The sequence below is a fragment of the Rutidosis leptorrhynchoides genome, chromosome 11 (genome assembly GCF_046630445.1).
Source record: "Rutidosis leptorrhynchoides isolate AG116_Rl617_1_P2 chromosome 11, CSIRO_AGI_Rlap_v1, whole genome shotgun sequence".
NCBI lineage: Eukaryota > Viridiplantae > Streptophyta > Magnoliopsida > Asterales > Asteraceae > Rutidosis > Rutidosis leptorrhynchoides.
In genome coordinates this window covers 297,469,805-297,488,050 of record NC_092343.1, presented here as the reverse complement: position 1 = coordinate 297,488,050, position 18,246 = coordinate 297,469,805, and positions in this window count along the sequence as shown.

Here is an 18,246-nt window from a genome sequence, read left to right as displayed (position 1 = left end):
TAGAAGCTGTGGAATGTAAATTTACTGATTCTCTCTCATACCGAGTCTCCTTCCTACATACCGAATCTCATTCTATCTTATCATTTCTCTCAATCTCAACATGATCTGACCTATCAGAAACTATAGTCATTAGTTTATAAATTAAACACGAAAGTTATGATTATTATAACTATGAATATACAAGTTTAATAATATTGTTAAGATTAAAAAATATAGAAATTTTAGATATAAATATTATTATGAAAAATTATTAAGATCTTAATTAAAGTATGTTTTAAAAGAATTATTATAATAAATATTATCATAGTTACTTTAATACAAGTTAATATTATTATCATTACTAATATCATTATTAACATTATTATTATCACTTTTATCATTATTATAAAGTATCAATATTATTACTAATATTAGTTTAGTATTATCATAATTATTAATTACAAACAAGTGATCCCCATATAAAAATATATTTAACTTAACTCTATCAAAAATTATATATATATTTAATCGATTACGATTATATGTATTAATGAATATACAAATGATATAGGTTCGTGAATCTGAGGCCAACCATGCATTATTCAATATAGTCATATGTATTTTTACTTAAAAATACATTAGGTGAGTTTCATTTGCTCCCTTTTTAAATGCTTTTGCAATATATATTTTTGGGACTGAGAATACATGCGTTACTTTTATAAATGTTTTACGAAATAGACACAAGTAATCGAAACTAAATTCTATGGTTGGATTATCGAATCGAATATGCCCCTTTTTAGCTTGTTAGCCTAAGAATTAGGGAAATTGCCCCTAATTGACGTAAATCCTAAAGATAGATCTATGGACCTTGACACGTCCTATTCGGGTTACGAATGCTTTAGTACTTCCATTATCATGTCCGATGAGAGTCCCGGAATGATGGGATATTCTATATGAATCATGTTAGTTCAGTTATCAAGCGTTCACCATATGAATGATTTTTATCTCTATGCAGTTTGCGAAATGCCTGATATGAGATGTATATTTATGAGAAATGAAAATGAAAATCTTGTGGTCTATTAAAATTATGAAATGATCGATTATGATAAACTAATGAACTCACCAACCTTTTGGTTGATACTTTAAAGCATGTTTATTCTCAGGTATGAAATAAATCTTCCGCTGTGCATTTGCTCATTTTAGAGATATTACTTGGAGTCATTCATGACATATTTCAAAAGACGTTGCATTCGAGTCGTTGAGTTCATCAAGATTATTATTAAGTCAATTGTGTGGGATATTTTATGAAATGGTATGCATGTCGTCAACTTTCGATGTAATGAAAGTTTGTCTTTTAAAAATGAATGCAATGTTTGTAAAATATATCATATAGAGGTCAAGTATCTCGCAAGTGAAATGTCCCGTTCATTTTGGTTATAAACGTTCCATATTAATTGATTTCGTTGCGAGGTTTTGACCTCTATATGAGACGTTTTTCAAAGACTGCATTCATTTTTAAAACAACCATAACCTTTATTTTATCAATAAAGGTTTTAAAAACATTACGTAGATTATCAAATAATGATAATCTAAAATATACTGTTTACACACGACCATTACATAATGGTTTACAACAAAAATATATTACATCAACATATATTTCTTGAATGCAGTTTTTACACAATATCATACAAACATTGACTCCAAATCCTGTCCTTATTTTAGTATGCAACTGCAGAAGCTCTTAGTATTCACTTGAGAATAAACATGCTTTAAACGTCAACAAAAATGTTAGTGAGTTATAGGTTTAACCTATATATATCAAATCGTAACAATAGACCACAAGATTTCATATTTCAATACACATCCCATACATAGAGATAAAAATCATTCATATGGTGAACACCTGGTAATCGACATTAACAAGATGCATATATAAGAATATCCCCATCATTCCGGGATACCCGTCGGATATGATATAAATTTCGAAGTACTAAAGTATCCGGTACTTTGGATGGGGTTTTTTAGGCCCAATAGATCTATCTTTAGGATTCGCGTCAATTAGGGTGTCTGTTCCCTAATTCTTAGATTACCAGACTTAATAAAAAGGGGCATATTCGATTTCAATAATTCAATCATAGAATGTAGTTTCACGTACTTGTCTCTATTTTGTAAATCATTTATAAAACCTGCATGTATTCTCATCCCAAAAATATTAGATTTTAAAAGTGGGACTATAACTCACTTTCACAGATATTTCCTTCCTCGGAAATAAGACTAGACCACGGATCAATTCACGAACCTATAAAAATATGTACATATATATCAAAGTATGATCAAAATATAATTATAACCATTTTTATTATGTTTTAAAGATTTGAGTGTATTAAGTCAGCTGTCCTCGTTAGTAACCTACAACTAGTTGTCAACAGTTAGATGTACAGAAATAAATCGATATATATTATCTTGAATCAATCCACGACCCAGTGTATACACGTCTCAGGCTAAATCACAACTCAAAGTATATATATTTTTGAAATCAACCTTAACCCTGTATAACTAACTCCAACATTACTGCATATAGAGTGTCTATGGTTGTTCCAAATAATATATATACATGGGTCGATATGATATGGAAAAACATTTGCATACGTGTCTATGGTATCCCAAGATTACATAATATATTATAATACATGTATAATACAATATAAGTTAGGTAGGATATGATTTGTATAGATTTGGTAAATATTTTCCGTAGCTAAAAACATCAAAAATATCCAATCTTGTTTTACCCATAACTTCTTCATTTTAAATCCGTTTTGAGTGAATCAAATTGCTATGGTTTCATATTGAACTCTAATTTAAGAATCCAAATAGAAAAGGTATAGGTTTGTAGTTGGAAATTTAAGTTACATGTCAATTACTAAAGAGATAGTCATTTCCGTTGAAAGAACGACATCTTGATGACCATTTTGAAAACATACTTTCACTTTGAGTTTAACCAAGATTTTTGGATATAGTTTCATGTTCATATGAAAAATCATTTTCCCAAAATAACAACTTTTAAATCAAAGTTTATCATAGTTTTTAATTATCCAAACCAAAACAGCCCCCGGTTTCACTACGACGGCGTATATCCAATTTTATGGTGTTCATCTTGTTTCCAGGTTTTAAATCATCAAGTTAGCATATCATATAGATATAGATCATGTGTTTAGTTGGTTTTAAAAGTCAAGTTAGAAGGATTAACTTTTGTTTGCGAACAAGTTTAGAATTAACTAAACTATGTTCTAGTGATTACAAGTTTAAACCTTCGAATAAGATAGCTTTATATGTATGAATCGAATGATGTTATGAACATCATTACTACCTTAAGTTTTCTAGATAAAACTACTGGAAATGAGAAAAATGGATCTAGCTTCAAAGGATCCTTGGATGGCTTGAAAGTTCTTGAAGCAGAATCATGACACGAAAACAGTTCAAGTAAGATTTTCACTCGAAATAAGATTGTTATAGTTGTAGAAATTGAATCAAAGTTTGAATATGAATATTACCTTGAATTAGAAAGATAACCTACTGTAAATAACAAAGATTCCTTGATCTTATATGATTACTTGGAATGGATTAGAAAGCTTGGAAGTAGACTTGCAAACTTGGAAGTATTCTTGATTTTTATGAAAATATACTTATGGAATTTATGAAGAACACTTAGAACTTGAAGATGGAACTTGAGAGAGATCAATTAGTAAGATACTTACTCATAATAATCTCATGTCAACCATATATATATATGTCTATATATACCACAACATGTAGTTTTTACAATTTTGTAACGTTCGTGAATCACCGGTCAACTTGGGTGATCAATTGTCTATATGAAACTTATTTCATTTAATCAAGTCTTACCAAGTTTGATTGCTTAACACATTGGAAACATTTAGTCTTGTAAATATCAATCTAAATTAATATATATAAACATGGAAAAGTTTGGGTCACTACAGTACCTACCCGTTAAATAAATTTCGTCCCGAAATGTTAAGCTGTTGAAGGTGTTGACGAATCTTCTGGAAATAGATGCGGGTATTTCTTATTCATCTGATTTTCATGCTCCTAGGTGAACTCGAGTCCTCTATGAGCATTCCATCGAACCTTAACAATCGGTATCTTGTTTTGCTTAAGTCTCTTAGCCTCACGATCCATTATTTTGACGGGTTCTTCAATGAATTAAAGTTTTTCACTGATTTGGATTTCGTCCAACGGAATAGTGAGATCTTCTTTAGCAAAACATATCTTCAAATTCGAGACGTGGAAAGTGTTATGTACAACCGCGAGTTGTTGAGGTAGCTCCAGTTGGTAAGCTACTGGTCCGACACGATCTATAATCTTGAATGGTCCAATGTACCTTGGATTTAGTTTCCCCCGTTTACCAAATCGAACAACGCCTTTCCAAGGTGAAACCTTAAGCATGACCATTTCTCCAATTTCAAACTCTATATCTTTTCTTTTACTGTCCGCGTAGCTCTTTTGTCAACTCTGGGCGGTTTTCAATCGTTGTTGAATTTGGGTGATTTTCTCGGTAGTTTCTTATATTATCTCCGGACCCGTAATCTGTCTATCCCACACTTCATTCCAACAAATCGGAGACCTGCACTTTCTACCATAAAGTGCCTCAAACGGTGCCATCTCAATACTAGAATGATAACTGTTAATGTAGGAAAATTCTGCTAACGGTAGGTGTCGATCCCAACTGTTTCCGAAATCAATAACACATTCTCGTAGCATGTCTTCAAGCGTTTGTATCGTGCTTTTGCTCTGCCCATCATTTTGTGGATGATAGGCAGTACTCATGTCTAGACGAGTTCCCAATGCTTGTTGCAACGTCTGCCAGAACCTTGAAACAAATCTACTATCCCTATCAGAGATAATAGAGACGGGTATTCCATGTCTGGAGACAACCTCCTTCAAATACAATCGCGCCAACTTCTCCATTTTGTCATCTTCTCTCATTGGCAGGAAGTGTGCTGACCTGGTGAGACGATCAACTATTACTCAAATAGTATCATAACCACTTGCAGTCCTTGGCAATTTAGTAATGAAATCCATGGTAATGTTTTCCCATTTCCATTCCGGGATTTCAGGTTGTTGTAGTAGACCTGATGGTTTCTGATGTTCAGCTTTGACCTTAGAACACGTCAAACATTCTCCTAAATATTTAGCAATATCGGCTTTCATACCCGACCACCAAAAGTGTTTCTTGAGATCTTTATACATCTTCCCCGCTCCGTGATGTATTGAATATCTGGTTTTATGTGCTTCTTTAAGTACCATTTCTCTCACATCTCCAAACCTTGGTACCCAAATTCTATCAGCCCTATATCGGGTTCCGTCTTCCCGAATATTAAGATGTTTCTCTGATCCTTTGGGTATCTCATTCTTTAACTTTCCTTCTTTTACAACCCCCTGTTGCGCCTCCTTTATTTGAGTAGTAATGTTAGTACGAATAATTATATTCATAGCTTTTACCCGTATAGGTTCTCTGTCCTTTCTACTCAAAGCGTCGGCTACACATTCGCCTTCCCCGGGTCGTATCGAATCTCAAAATCATAATCATTCAACAGTTCAATCCACCTGCGTTGTCTCATATTTAGTTGCTTCTGATTAAATATATGTTGGAGACTTTTGTGGTCAGTATATATAATACTTTTGACTCCATATAAATAATGCCTTCAAGTCTTTAATACAAAAACAACAGCACCCAATTCCAAATCGTGAGTTATATAATTTTGCTCGTGAATCTTCAATTGTCTAGACGCATAAGCAATCACCTTCGTTCATTGCATTAATACACAACCGAGACCTTGCTTTGATGCATCACAATAAATCACAAAATCATCATTCCCTTCAGGCAATGACAATATAGGTGCCGTAGTTAGCTTTTTCTTTAATAACTGAAACGCCTTCTCTTGTTCATCCTTCCATTCAAGTTTCTTCCCTTTATGCATTAATGCAGTCAAGGGTTTTGCTATTTTGAAGAATTCTTGGATGAATCTTCTGTAGTAACCAGCCAATCCTAAAAATTGACGTATATGCTTCGGAGTTTTTGGGGTTTTCCACTTTTCAACGATTTCGATATTTGTCGGGTCCACCTGGATACCTACTTTGTTCACTATGTGACCGAGGAATTGAACTTCTTCCAACCAAAATGCACACTTTGAAAACTTAGCGTACAATTTTTCTTTCCTCAATACTTCTAGCACTTTTCTCTAATGTTCTTCGTGCTCTTGATCATTCTTTGAGTAAATAAGTATGTCATCGATGAAAACAATGACAAACTTGTCAATATATGGCCCACACACTCGGTTCATAAGGTCCATGAAAACAGCTGGTGCGTTAGTCAATCCAAACGGCATAACCATAAACTCGTAATGACCATAACGCGTCCTAAAAGCAGTTTTTGGAATATCATCCTCCTTTACTCGCATTTGATGATATCCATAATGCAAATCGATTTTCGAATAAACCGACGAGCCTTGTAGTTGATCAAATAAGTCGTCAATTCTCGGCAGTGGATAACGGTTTTTAATGGTAAGTTTATTCAACTCTCTGTAGTCAATACACAACCTAAATGTACCATCCTTCTTCTTGACAAACAAAACAGGAGCTCCCCATGGTGATGTGCTTGGTCGAATGAAACCACGTTCTAATAGTTCTTGCAGTTGGCTTTGTAGTTCTTTCATCTCGCTGGATGCGAGTCTGTAAGGAGCACGAGCTATTGGTGCAGCTCCTGGTACAAGATCTATTTGAAATTCAACAGATCGATGTGGAGGTAGTCCCGATAATTCTTTCGGAAATACATCGAGAAATTCTTTTGCGACGGGAATATCATTGATGCTCTTTTCTTCTGTTTGTACTTTCTCGACGTGTGCTAGAACAACATAGAAACCTTTTCTTATTAGTTTTTGTGCCTTTAAATTATAAATAAGATGTCGCTTCGTGTTGCCCTTTTCTCCGTACACCATTAAGGGTTCTCCTTCTTCTCGTACAATGCGAATTGCATTTTTGTAACATACGATCTCTGCTTTCATCTCCTTCAGCCAGTCCATGCCAACTATTACATCAAAACTCCCTAACTCTACTGGTATCAAATCAATCTTAAATATTTCGCTACCCAGTTTAATTTCTCGATTCCGGCATATATAATCTGCTGAAATTAATTTACCGTTTGCTAATTCGAGTAAAAATTTACTATCAAACGGTGTCAATGGATAACTTAATTTAGCACAAAAATCTCTACTCATATAGCTTTTATCCGCACCCGAATCAAATAAAACGTAAGCAGATTTATTGTCAATAAGAAACGTACCCATAACAAGCTCCCGGTCTTCCTGTGCCTCTGCCGCATTAATATTGAAAACTCTTCCGCGGCCTTGTCCATTCGTGTTCTCCTGGTTCGGGCAATTTATAATAATGTGGCTCGGTTTTCCACATTTATAACAAACTACATTGGCATAACTTGCTCCGACACTACTTGCTCCACCATTACTCGTTTCGACACCATTTGTTCCTTTCGTTCTGTTAACCCCTGGTCCGTAGACCTCACACTTCGCCGCGCTATGACCATTTCTTTTACACTTGTTGCAAAATTTGGTGCAGAACCCCGAGTGATACTTTTCACACCTTTGGCATAGCTGCTTCTGATTGTTGTTGTTATTGCGGTTGTTATTGTTGTTGGGATGATTGTTGTAGTTGTTGTTGTTGTTGTTGTTGTGCCGTTTGTTGTAGTTGCGATTGATGTTGCGATTGTTGGGATAGTTGTTGTTGTTTTGGTGACTCTTATCACCGTTTTCCTCCCACTTTCTTTTGACTAGCTTCACGTTGGCCTCTTCGGCCGCCTGTTCTTTAATTCTTCCCTCAATCTGGTTCACTAGTTTGTGAGCCATTCTACATGCCTTTTGTATGGAGGCAGGCTCGTGTGAACTTATATCTTCTTGGATTATTTTCGGTAACCCTTTCACAAACGCGTCGATCTTCTCTTCCTCATCTTCAAATGCTCTCGGACACAATATGCACAATTCTGTGAATCGTCTTTCGTACGAAGTAATATCGAATCCCTGTGTTCGTAACCCTCTAAGTTCTGACTTGAGCTTATTGACCTGGGTTCTGGGACGGTACTTCTCGTTCATCAAGTGCTTGAATTCTGACTACGGTAGCGCGTAAGCAACATCTTGTCCCACTTGCTCTAGATAGGTATTCCACCATGTTAATGCAATACCTGTGAAGGTATGCGTAGCGTACTTCACTTTGTCTCCTTCAGCACACTTACTTATGGCAAACACCGATTCAACTTTCTCGATCCACCGTTTCAATCCGATTGGTCCTTCGGTCCCATCAAATTTTGAAGGTTTGCAGGCAGTGAATTCCTTGTAGGAGCATCCTACACGATTTCTTGCACCGTTAGCTGTATTGCTAGATTTAGAGTTATTGTTGGTATGTAGCGCGGCCTGTACTGCGGCTATCTTTGAAGCAAGAAAGGCACGAAATTCCTCTTCGCTCATATTCAAGGTGTGTCGAGTAGTCGGTGCCATTTCCTTTAAAATAGTCAAATGAAACAAGTTAATCATACATAATATTAAGAGTAGTCAATAGTATCTCGTAGCATAATATGAACTCATTTATAAAAGCTTTTTCTTCATATTAGCGTTTTATAAGTTTAAATTCGGGTACTACCTACCCGTTAAGTTCATAATTAGTAGCTAATATACAATTCAACTACTACAATTCCATATGAAAAACTTATTATAATAATATATCACATACAAATATTCTTCAAACTTACAACTTCGCTATATTACATATAACATGAAATATAGTACACTATGATACAGGCTAGTTTTGAAGATAAATCTAGTTAATACACAAGTTGTTCAGCAAAGGAAATAAAGACACGTAATTCAGAAGTCCAGAAACAAGTCATGCATTCTGGTTTTACTAAGACGACTTCCCATCCTTGGTCTTGTGGAAAATAACTGTTATGACCATTGGCTAGGCAGCATGTTGTAATGTCGTCAAAAGGACGAGGGTTTCGTAATGTCCAACAGCCCCGTAATAATCTAAAAACCTTGTTTCTCACCCCAACTACTGAATTCGTCACTTGTGGGAAAGTTTTATTTAAAAGCTGCAATCCGATGTTCTTTTTCTCACTTTGGTAAGAAGCGAACATCACTAACCCGTAAGCATAACATGCTTCTTTATGTTGCATGTTAGAAGCTCTTTCTAATTCACGAAATCCTATGTTGGGATATGTTGAGTCAAAATAGGTTCTTAACCCGTAGCGTAAAATTGCATTTGGGTTCCCCGCATTTAACGCTTTAAAGAAAACACGGCGTAACTTAAAGTTTCCCCAATGTGATATACCCCACCTATAAAGGAAAGCCTTTTATAAACTAAGGCATTTATGAAAAGTCTTTCAAATGTTTGACAAGTTAATTTCACCATAACTAAATGTGCTGATGAATTCTGACCGACTCTAGACAAAATTTCCTCAATCATATCCTCTGGTAGATCTTCTAAAATATTCGGTTGTCTACCCTTAACGTCCATTTTGTTTTTATACTGTAAAATAGACAAGGATTAGATTCGTAATAACAAACAATACAAGCAATTTTTACATAGAACATAAAAGTACAAGCACACTACAATAACAACATGCTTACACCCCTCTGGAACCTCTTCATCTTCCGGTTCCTCTTCTTCTGGTTCCTCTTCTTCCGGTTCCTCTTCTTCCGGTTCCGTTTCCTCTTCTTCTGGTTCTTCGGGAACTTGTGAATCTTGCCAATATATATTCGACTCTTCGTAATTATTAGGTGAGTTAATGGGATTTGTGCTAGAGGTAGACATCTATCACACAATATCAAACATGTTAAGAGATAAATATATCACATAATATTTACATGTTAATAATATATAGTTTCCAACAAAAATGTTAAGCAATCATTTTTAAAGAAAACACGGTCGAAGTCCAGACTCACTAATGCATCCTAACAAACTCGATAAGGCACACTAATGCAAATTTTCTGGTTCTCTAAGACCAACGCTCGGATACCAACTGAAATGTCCCGTTCATATTGATTATAAACGTTCCATATTAATTAATTTCGTTGCGAGGTTTTGACCTCTATATGAGACGTTTTTCAAAGACTGCATTCATTTTTAAAACAACCATAACCTTTATTTTATCAATAAAGGTTTTAAAAACATTACCTAGATTATCAAATAATGATAATCTAAAATATACTGTTTACATACGACCATTACATTATGGTTTACAATAGAAATATATTACATCGACATATGTTTCTTGAATGCAGTTTTTACAAAATATCATTCAAACATGGACTCCAAATCTTGTCCTTATTTTAGTATACAACAGCGGAAGCTCTTAGTATTCACCTGAGAATAAACATGCTTTAAACGTCAACAAAAATGTTGGTGAGTTATAGGTTTAACCTATGTATATCAAATCGTAACAATAGACCACAAGATTTCATATATCAATACACATCCCATACATAGAGATAAAAATCATTCATATGGTGAACACCTGGTAACCGACATTAACAAGATGCATATATAAGAATATCCCCATCATTCCGGGACACCCTTCGAATATGATATAAATTTCGAAGTACTAAAGCATCCGGTACTTTCGGTTTGTTAGGCCCAATAGATCTATCTTTAGGATTCACGTCAATTAGGGTGTCTGTTCCCTAATTCTTAGATTACCAGACTTAATAAAAAAGGGCATATTCGATTTTGATAATTCAACCATAGAATGTAGTTTCACGTACTTGTGTCTATTTTGTAAATCATTTATAAAACCTGCATGTATTCTCATCCCAAAAATATTAGATTTTAAAAGTGGGACTATAACTCACTTTTACAGATATTTCCTTCCTCGGAAATAAGACTTGACCACGGATCGATTCACAAACCTATACAAATATGTACACATATATCAACGTATGATCAAAATATAATTACAACCATTTTTATTATGTTTTAAAGATTTGAGTGTATTAAGTCAGCTGCCCTCGTTAGTAACCTACAACTAGTTGTCCACAGTTAGATGTACAGAAATAAACCGATATATATTATCTTGAATCAATCCACGACCCAGTGTATACACGTCTCAGGCTAAATCACAACTCAAAGTATAGCTAACTCCAACATTACTGCATATAGAGTGTCTATGGTTGTTCCAAATAATATATATACATGGGTAGATATGATATGCCAAAACATTTGCATACGTGTCTTTGGTATCCCAAGATTACATAATATATTTGAATACATGTATAATATAATATAAGTTAGCTAGAATATGATTTGTATAGTTTTGTTAAACATTTCCCGTAGCTAAAAAGATCAAAAATATCCAATCTTGTTTTACCCATAACTTCTTCATTTTAAATCCGTTTTGAGTGAATCAAATTGCTATGCTTTCATATTGAACTCTAATTTAAGAATCTAAACAGAAAAAGTATAGGTTTATAGTCGGAAATTTAAGTTACATGTCAATTACTAAAGAGGTAGTCATTTCCATTGAAAGAACGACATCTTGATGACCATTTTGAAAAACATACTTTCACTTTGAGTTTAACCAAGATTTTTGGATATAGATTCATGTTCATATGAAAAATCATTTTTCCATAAGAACAACTTTTAAATCAAAGTTTTTCATAGTTTTTAATTATCCAAACCAAAACAGCCCCCGGTTTCACTACGGCGGCGTATATCCGATTTTATGGTGTTCATCGTGTTTCTAGGTTTTAAATCATTAAGTTAGCATATCATATTGATATAGAACATGTATTTAGCTGATTTTAAAAGTCAAGTTAGAAGGATTAACTTTTGTTTGTGAACAAGTTTAGAATTAACTAAACTATGTTCTAGTGATTACAAGTTTAAACCTTCGAATAAGATAGCTTTATATGTATGAATCGAATGATGTTATGAACATCATTACTACCTCAAGTTCTCTGGATAAAACTACTGGAAATGAGAAAAATGGATCTAGCTTTAAAGGATCCTTGGATGGCTTGAAAGTTCTTGAAGCAGAATCATGACACGAAAATAGTTCAAGTAAGATTTTCACTCGAAATAAGATTGTTATAGTTGTAGAAATTGAATCAAAGTTTGAATATGAATATTACCTTGAATTAGAAAGATAACCTACTGTAAATAACAAAGGTTCATTGATCTTATATGATTACTTGGAATGGATTAGAAAGCTTGGAAGTAGACTTGCAAACTTGGAAGTATTCTTGATTTATATGAAACTATACTTATGGAATTTATGAAGAACACTTAGAACTTGAAGATGGAACTTGAGAGAGATCAATTAGATGAAGAAAATTGAAGAATGAAAGTGTTTGTAGGTGTTTTTTGGTCATTGATATATGGATTAGATATAAAGGATATGTAATTTTGTTTTCATGTAAATAAGTCATGAATGATTACTAATATTTTTGTAATTTTATGAGATATTTCATGCTAGTTGCCAAATGATGGTTCCCACATGTGTTAGGTGACTCAAATGGACTATTAAGAGCTCATCATTGGAGTGTATATTCTAATAGTACATACATCTAAAAGCTGTGTATTGTACGAGTACGAATACGGGTGCATACGAGTAGAATTGTTGATGAAACTGAACGAGGATGTAATTGTAAGCATTTTTATTAAGTAGAAGTACTTTGATATGTGTCTTGAAGTCTTTCAAAAGTGTAAGAATACATATCAAAACACAAAATGTATATACATTCTAATGGAGTCGTTAAGTCTTCGTTAGTCGTTACATGTATGTGTTGTTTTGAAACCTTTAAGTTAACGATCTCAATTAATGTTGTTAACCCAATGTTTATTATATCAAATGAGATGTTAAATTATTATATTATCATGATATTATGATGTATGAATATCTCTTAATATGATATATACATTAAAATATCGTTACAACGATAATCGTTACATATAAGTCTCGTTTCGTAATTCTTGAGTTAGTAGTCTTGTTTTTACATATGTAGTTCATAGTTAACACTCTTAATGATATATTTAAATATAATTTTATCATGTTAAATATAGTGTATCAATATCTTAATATGATATATATATATTTAGTAGACGTTATCATAACGATAATCGTTCTATATATCATTTCGAGTTTCTTAACTTAGTAATCTCATTTCTTATGTATATCACACATTGTTAATATACTTATTGAGATAATTACTCATCATAATCTCATGTCAACCATATATATATGTCTATATATACCATAACATGTAGTTTTTACAATTTTGTAACGTTCGTGAATCGCCGGTCAACTTGGGTGATCAATTGTCTATATGAAACTTATTTCATTTAATCAAGTCTTAACAAGTTTGATTGCTTAACACGTTGGAAACATTTAGTCATGTAAATATCAATCTCAATTAATATATATAAACATGGAAAAGTTCGGGTCACTATAGTAATGAAATCAACTATTGTAAATTGTTTATAATGTATATGAACGGGTCCTTTAAAATATATTGATTTGTTGTAGAGATTTAAGCCAAGGAGCAAAGAGGTTGTTGGTACATCTGCTGGTAATATAGTGGAATATAAAAGGTTCCACGGTAACAATGAAAGAGCACACATATATATTTCCAGATTATAATAAGATTGTTTCGAACGAAATGTCAAAGTTGACTTGCTGGAGCTGTGACAAAACTGGCTATCTCGAATAGGAGTTGCAAAGTTATTTTCGGTAATAATAATGCTAAAGGAATTAGCACAACTATGAGTCAAACGATTACTCAGGTTCTGAGTGTTTCAGGTGCATAACTATATTCATCAATCTTTTCTTTCGTAGATGAAGTGCGGTTGGTTCATCCTCTCGATTGAGTTATTTTCAAGAATCATGAAAGGTTTGAACGCAGGTTGTAATCATTAAGATATAAATGAGGTTTAAGATGAAATCAAGTGGCAAACTTGAAGAAATGTTTAGTTTCATATGTTATAATCAATATTTTAATTCATTTTAATTGTCCAATGTTATTAGTCCACAGTTAGTAGTCCACAATTAGTAGTTCAACAATTCATATATAGTTTAATATATAATATTCGAATTAATTAATACATGTCGTGACCCATTGTATACATGTCTCAGACTCGATCACAACTCAAAGTATATATATTATTTAGAATCAACTTCAACCCTGTATAGCTAACTCGAACATTACCGCATATAGATAGTCTATGGTTATTCCAAATAATATATATAGATGACATCAATATGATATGTCAAAACATTGTATATGTGTCCCGATATTTAAAGTGCGTAAAATAAATAACAGAAATTAAATGACAATAAATAAAATTGCGAGAATGAAAATTGCGATAAATAAATTACGATAAATAAATTGCGATAAATAAAATGTAATACGGAATTAACAGTTAGCTAGGATTTTGTTAGCGTGGATTCTTAACAGAATTTCTCATAGTTAATTTGTTTGTTTCTAATAAATTTTATTTTGTCCAATGTTTCTTCATTATGCCACTTTTTGGATCCTGATAGGTCAAAATCCAAATATGAAATTGAATGAAAATAGTTATTCTGCTGTGAACGGATACGTATATCTGTGGATGTAACTAGGATAGTGAGTTGAATCAGATTCGAAGAATGTACAGTGTACTTATTAATGTGAAATCTAAATATTCCTCGGGTATTACCTACCCGTTAAAATATTTTCACCATTAACAGTTTGTACGAAAGAATTTTTAATTACAATCTTTATGAAAACATATATACATATATATTTTCTTCAGATGTAATCATGGATTTAATGAGTTAATATGATATTAATTTCATTTGATTTATCAATAGAGCTAGAACACATAAATTCTAAAACATTAGAGATTACATAATCGTTATGTCGAACGAAGATAAATGATGCAAAACGTCATGTAGAACGATGATTATACTAGAGGTACAGAATGAGATATTGGGGCATGTGATGTTGAAACTTGGGTTGTTGGTGGTGCTGGTGTTGATGTTAGTGGTTCTGTTGGTGCTAGTGATGGTGCTGAAGCTGGTAAATTTTGCACCATATTCTCCAAATTGATTACTCGAGTGCGAAGCTCGTTGACTTCTTCCATTATTCCGGGATGATTGTCGATCGGAATGAGTGGATGAATAAGGTTCAGAATTTGGGATATCATATAATCATTGCGAGATATCCTAGGAATGAAGGTGAATATGTTTGCCGATAAGTGTTTCAGGTCGTTTTACCAAGAGGGGAAAGTTTGGTTGATGGAAAGGATCGCCTTTTTCTCGTATCCATTGATTAAGTCGACTACGAATCCATTCCAATTCATCCAGAATAGATGATGGCTAATTGGTTGATCCATTCCGGTCACACTGCCTTCGAAGCTTGAGTGAAACTCTATATAGGAATCCGAGGAACTTGAGCTAGTGGCGAGTTCCATTTCGTACGATTGAATAAAGGATTTTTTTTTATGAAATGATTTCCGGCTATCGGATGGTATTCTAATCATATAGAATATCTATACATATACGAAAAAAGATTTCGTAGACTACGGAGGAATTTACGGAATATGTCGGGTAAAGTTTACAGTGACAAATACGTTAAGATATGAATTAGCAGATATGCTAAGATATGAATTTTGTCTATACACTATTCATGCAATCAATGCAGTAAGATGTGTCTAGACTAAGAATGATAAGCATGTAATTTTCGACACGAAATGATAAGCAAAACTTTTGACATGCAGACACGATCGAAGTCCAGACTCACTAATGCATCTAAACAACTATCAGTTAGACACACTAATGCAAGACCTGGTTCGCTAAGACCACCGCTCTGATACCACCTGTAGTGACCCGTCCTAATCCATCTGGACGAATACATTACATTTGGTTACATTGCGAGGTACTTGACCTCTATATGATACATTTTTCAAACATTGCATTCGTTTTTAAAAGACAAACTTTCATTACATCAAAAGTTGACGGCATGCATATCATTTCATAATATATCCAACTATAATTAACTTAATAATAATCTTTATGAACTCAATGACTCGAATGCAACGTCTTTTGAAATATGTTATGAATGACTCCAAGTAATATCTCTAAAATGAGCAAATGCACAGCCGAAGATTTCTTTCATACCTGAGAATAAACATGCTTAAAAGTGTCAATCAAAAGGTTGGTGAGTTCATTAGTTTATCATCAATATTCATTTCCATCATTTAATAGACCACAAGATTTTCATTTCCGTTACTCATAAATAAACATTCCATACATAGAGATAAAAATCATTCATATGGATTGAACACCTGATAATTGACATTAACAAGATGCATATAGGATATCTCCATCATTCCGGGACTCCCTTCGGACACGATAAATTTTGAAGTACTAAAGCATCTGCAACCCTGGATGGGGGTTGTTGGGCCCGATAGATCTAACTTTAGGATTCGCGTCAATTAGGGGCCAGTTCCCTAATTCTTAGATTACTAAACTAAAAGGGGCATATTCGATTTCGATCATTCAACCATATAATGTAGTTTCAATAACTTGTGTCTATTTCGTAAAACAGTTATAAAAACAGCGCATGTATTCTCAGTCCCAAAAATATATATTGCAAAAGTATTTAAAAGGGGAGTAATGAAACTCACTATATGATATTTTGTAGCAAAAAGATGCATACGACGGAACTGCACAATGCAAGGTTGGCCTCGGATTCACGAACCTATATCATTTATATATATATATATATATATATATATATATATATATATATATATATATATATATATATATATATACATATATATATATATATATATATATATATTAACACATATAATGGTAATCGAACAAATTTATATATTATTAGTGATTTAATTGTTATTTTAATTATGTGTTTCATTAATAACCTAATTAATTACATTTATTAATATTTATTATATAAGTATTAATATAGTTATTTTATATGTAGTAAATATAGTTTTATATAACTAATAATTATATGATAAAATAATATTGATAAAATTTTATTTTATAATAATAATAATAATAATAATAATAATAATAATAATAATAATAATAATAATAATAATAGTTTTAATGATTAAAAATGATAATTTTAATAAATATGAAAATTTTATAACAATAATGATAATACTAATAATCTTAATGATAATATTAATAATAATACTTCATTTAAATCTTAACTTAATTATAATATTTAATTCATATACTTATCATTAATAATATCTTAACTAAATAATAATAATAAAACAATAATAATAATTAATAAAAATTTATACCATTATCATCATCTTCATCCTAATCCATCATCATCATCCCGAATCCATCATGATCATCATCATACGATCTCATCATCATCTTTAATCATCATCATAACAACATCATAATCACTTAACCTCATCATCATCTTCCATTATCCTATCATCATCATTCCATTACCATCTTCATCATTATACGTTACCACCAACATAAACATCAACATCATATCATGATCACGTACAACATCATCATATCATGATTGTTATCATCATTATATTCCACGATTTCATCATCATTATCTTAACGTCATAACATTATATTCGTGATCATCATCACAATCATCTTTGTGATCATCATCACGATCGTATTTTCACCACATCATCATCATCATATAGTCATCGCTTACGGATATTGTAGCTCGTCACCATCAAAATCTTATAGCATTAGTCAAAGTAATGGGTACTAGCAGGTATAATACCCAACACTATAATCTGGCCCAAGATTAATTGGCTCAACAGAAAAACTGAACCTTGGCCCAAAATGCAAACAAAATTTACGGCCTAAACTAGTCATGCCCATCACACGGGACCCGCTGAAGCAGAATAAACAAATCATTTCTGAGGCTTATTATCAAACCTTACCATCACGTAAGCCGTGCTGCTCAAACCCAGCTTTTCAAAATGACCATCGAGCACAGAAACTTCTTCGTTGAAGCTGCTGTGTGGGTGGTCGGGTGGTGGTGATGGTTTCGTATCCGACCAAAACAGAAAAAGAACTCGAAGGTAATAGTAGCAGTTGGGTAATCATTTTCTTGGTCAGGTTCGAGTAAGCAGCAGGTTTCATGGGTTTTTTTTGGGTTTCAACAAAAGAAAAACATTAGCGGTAGT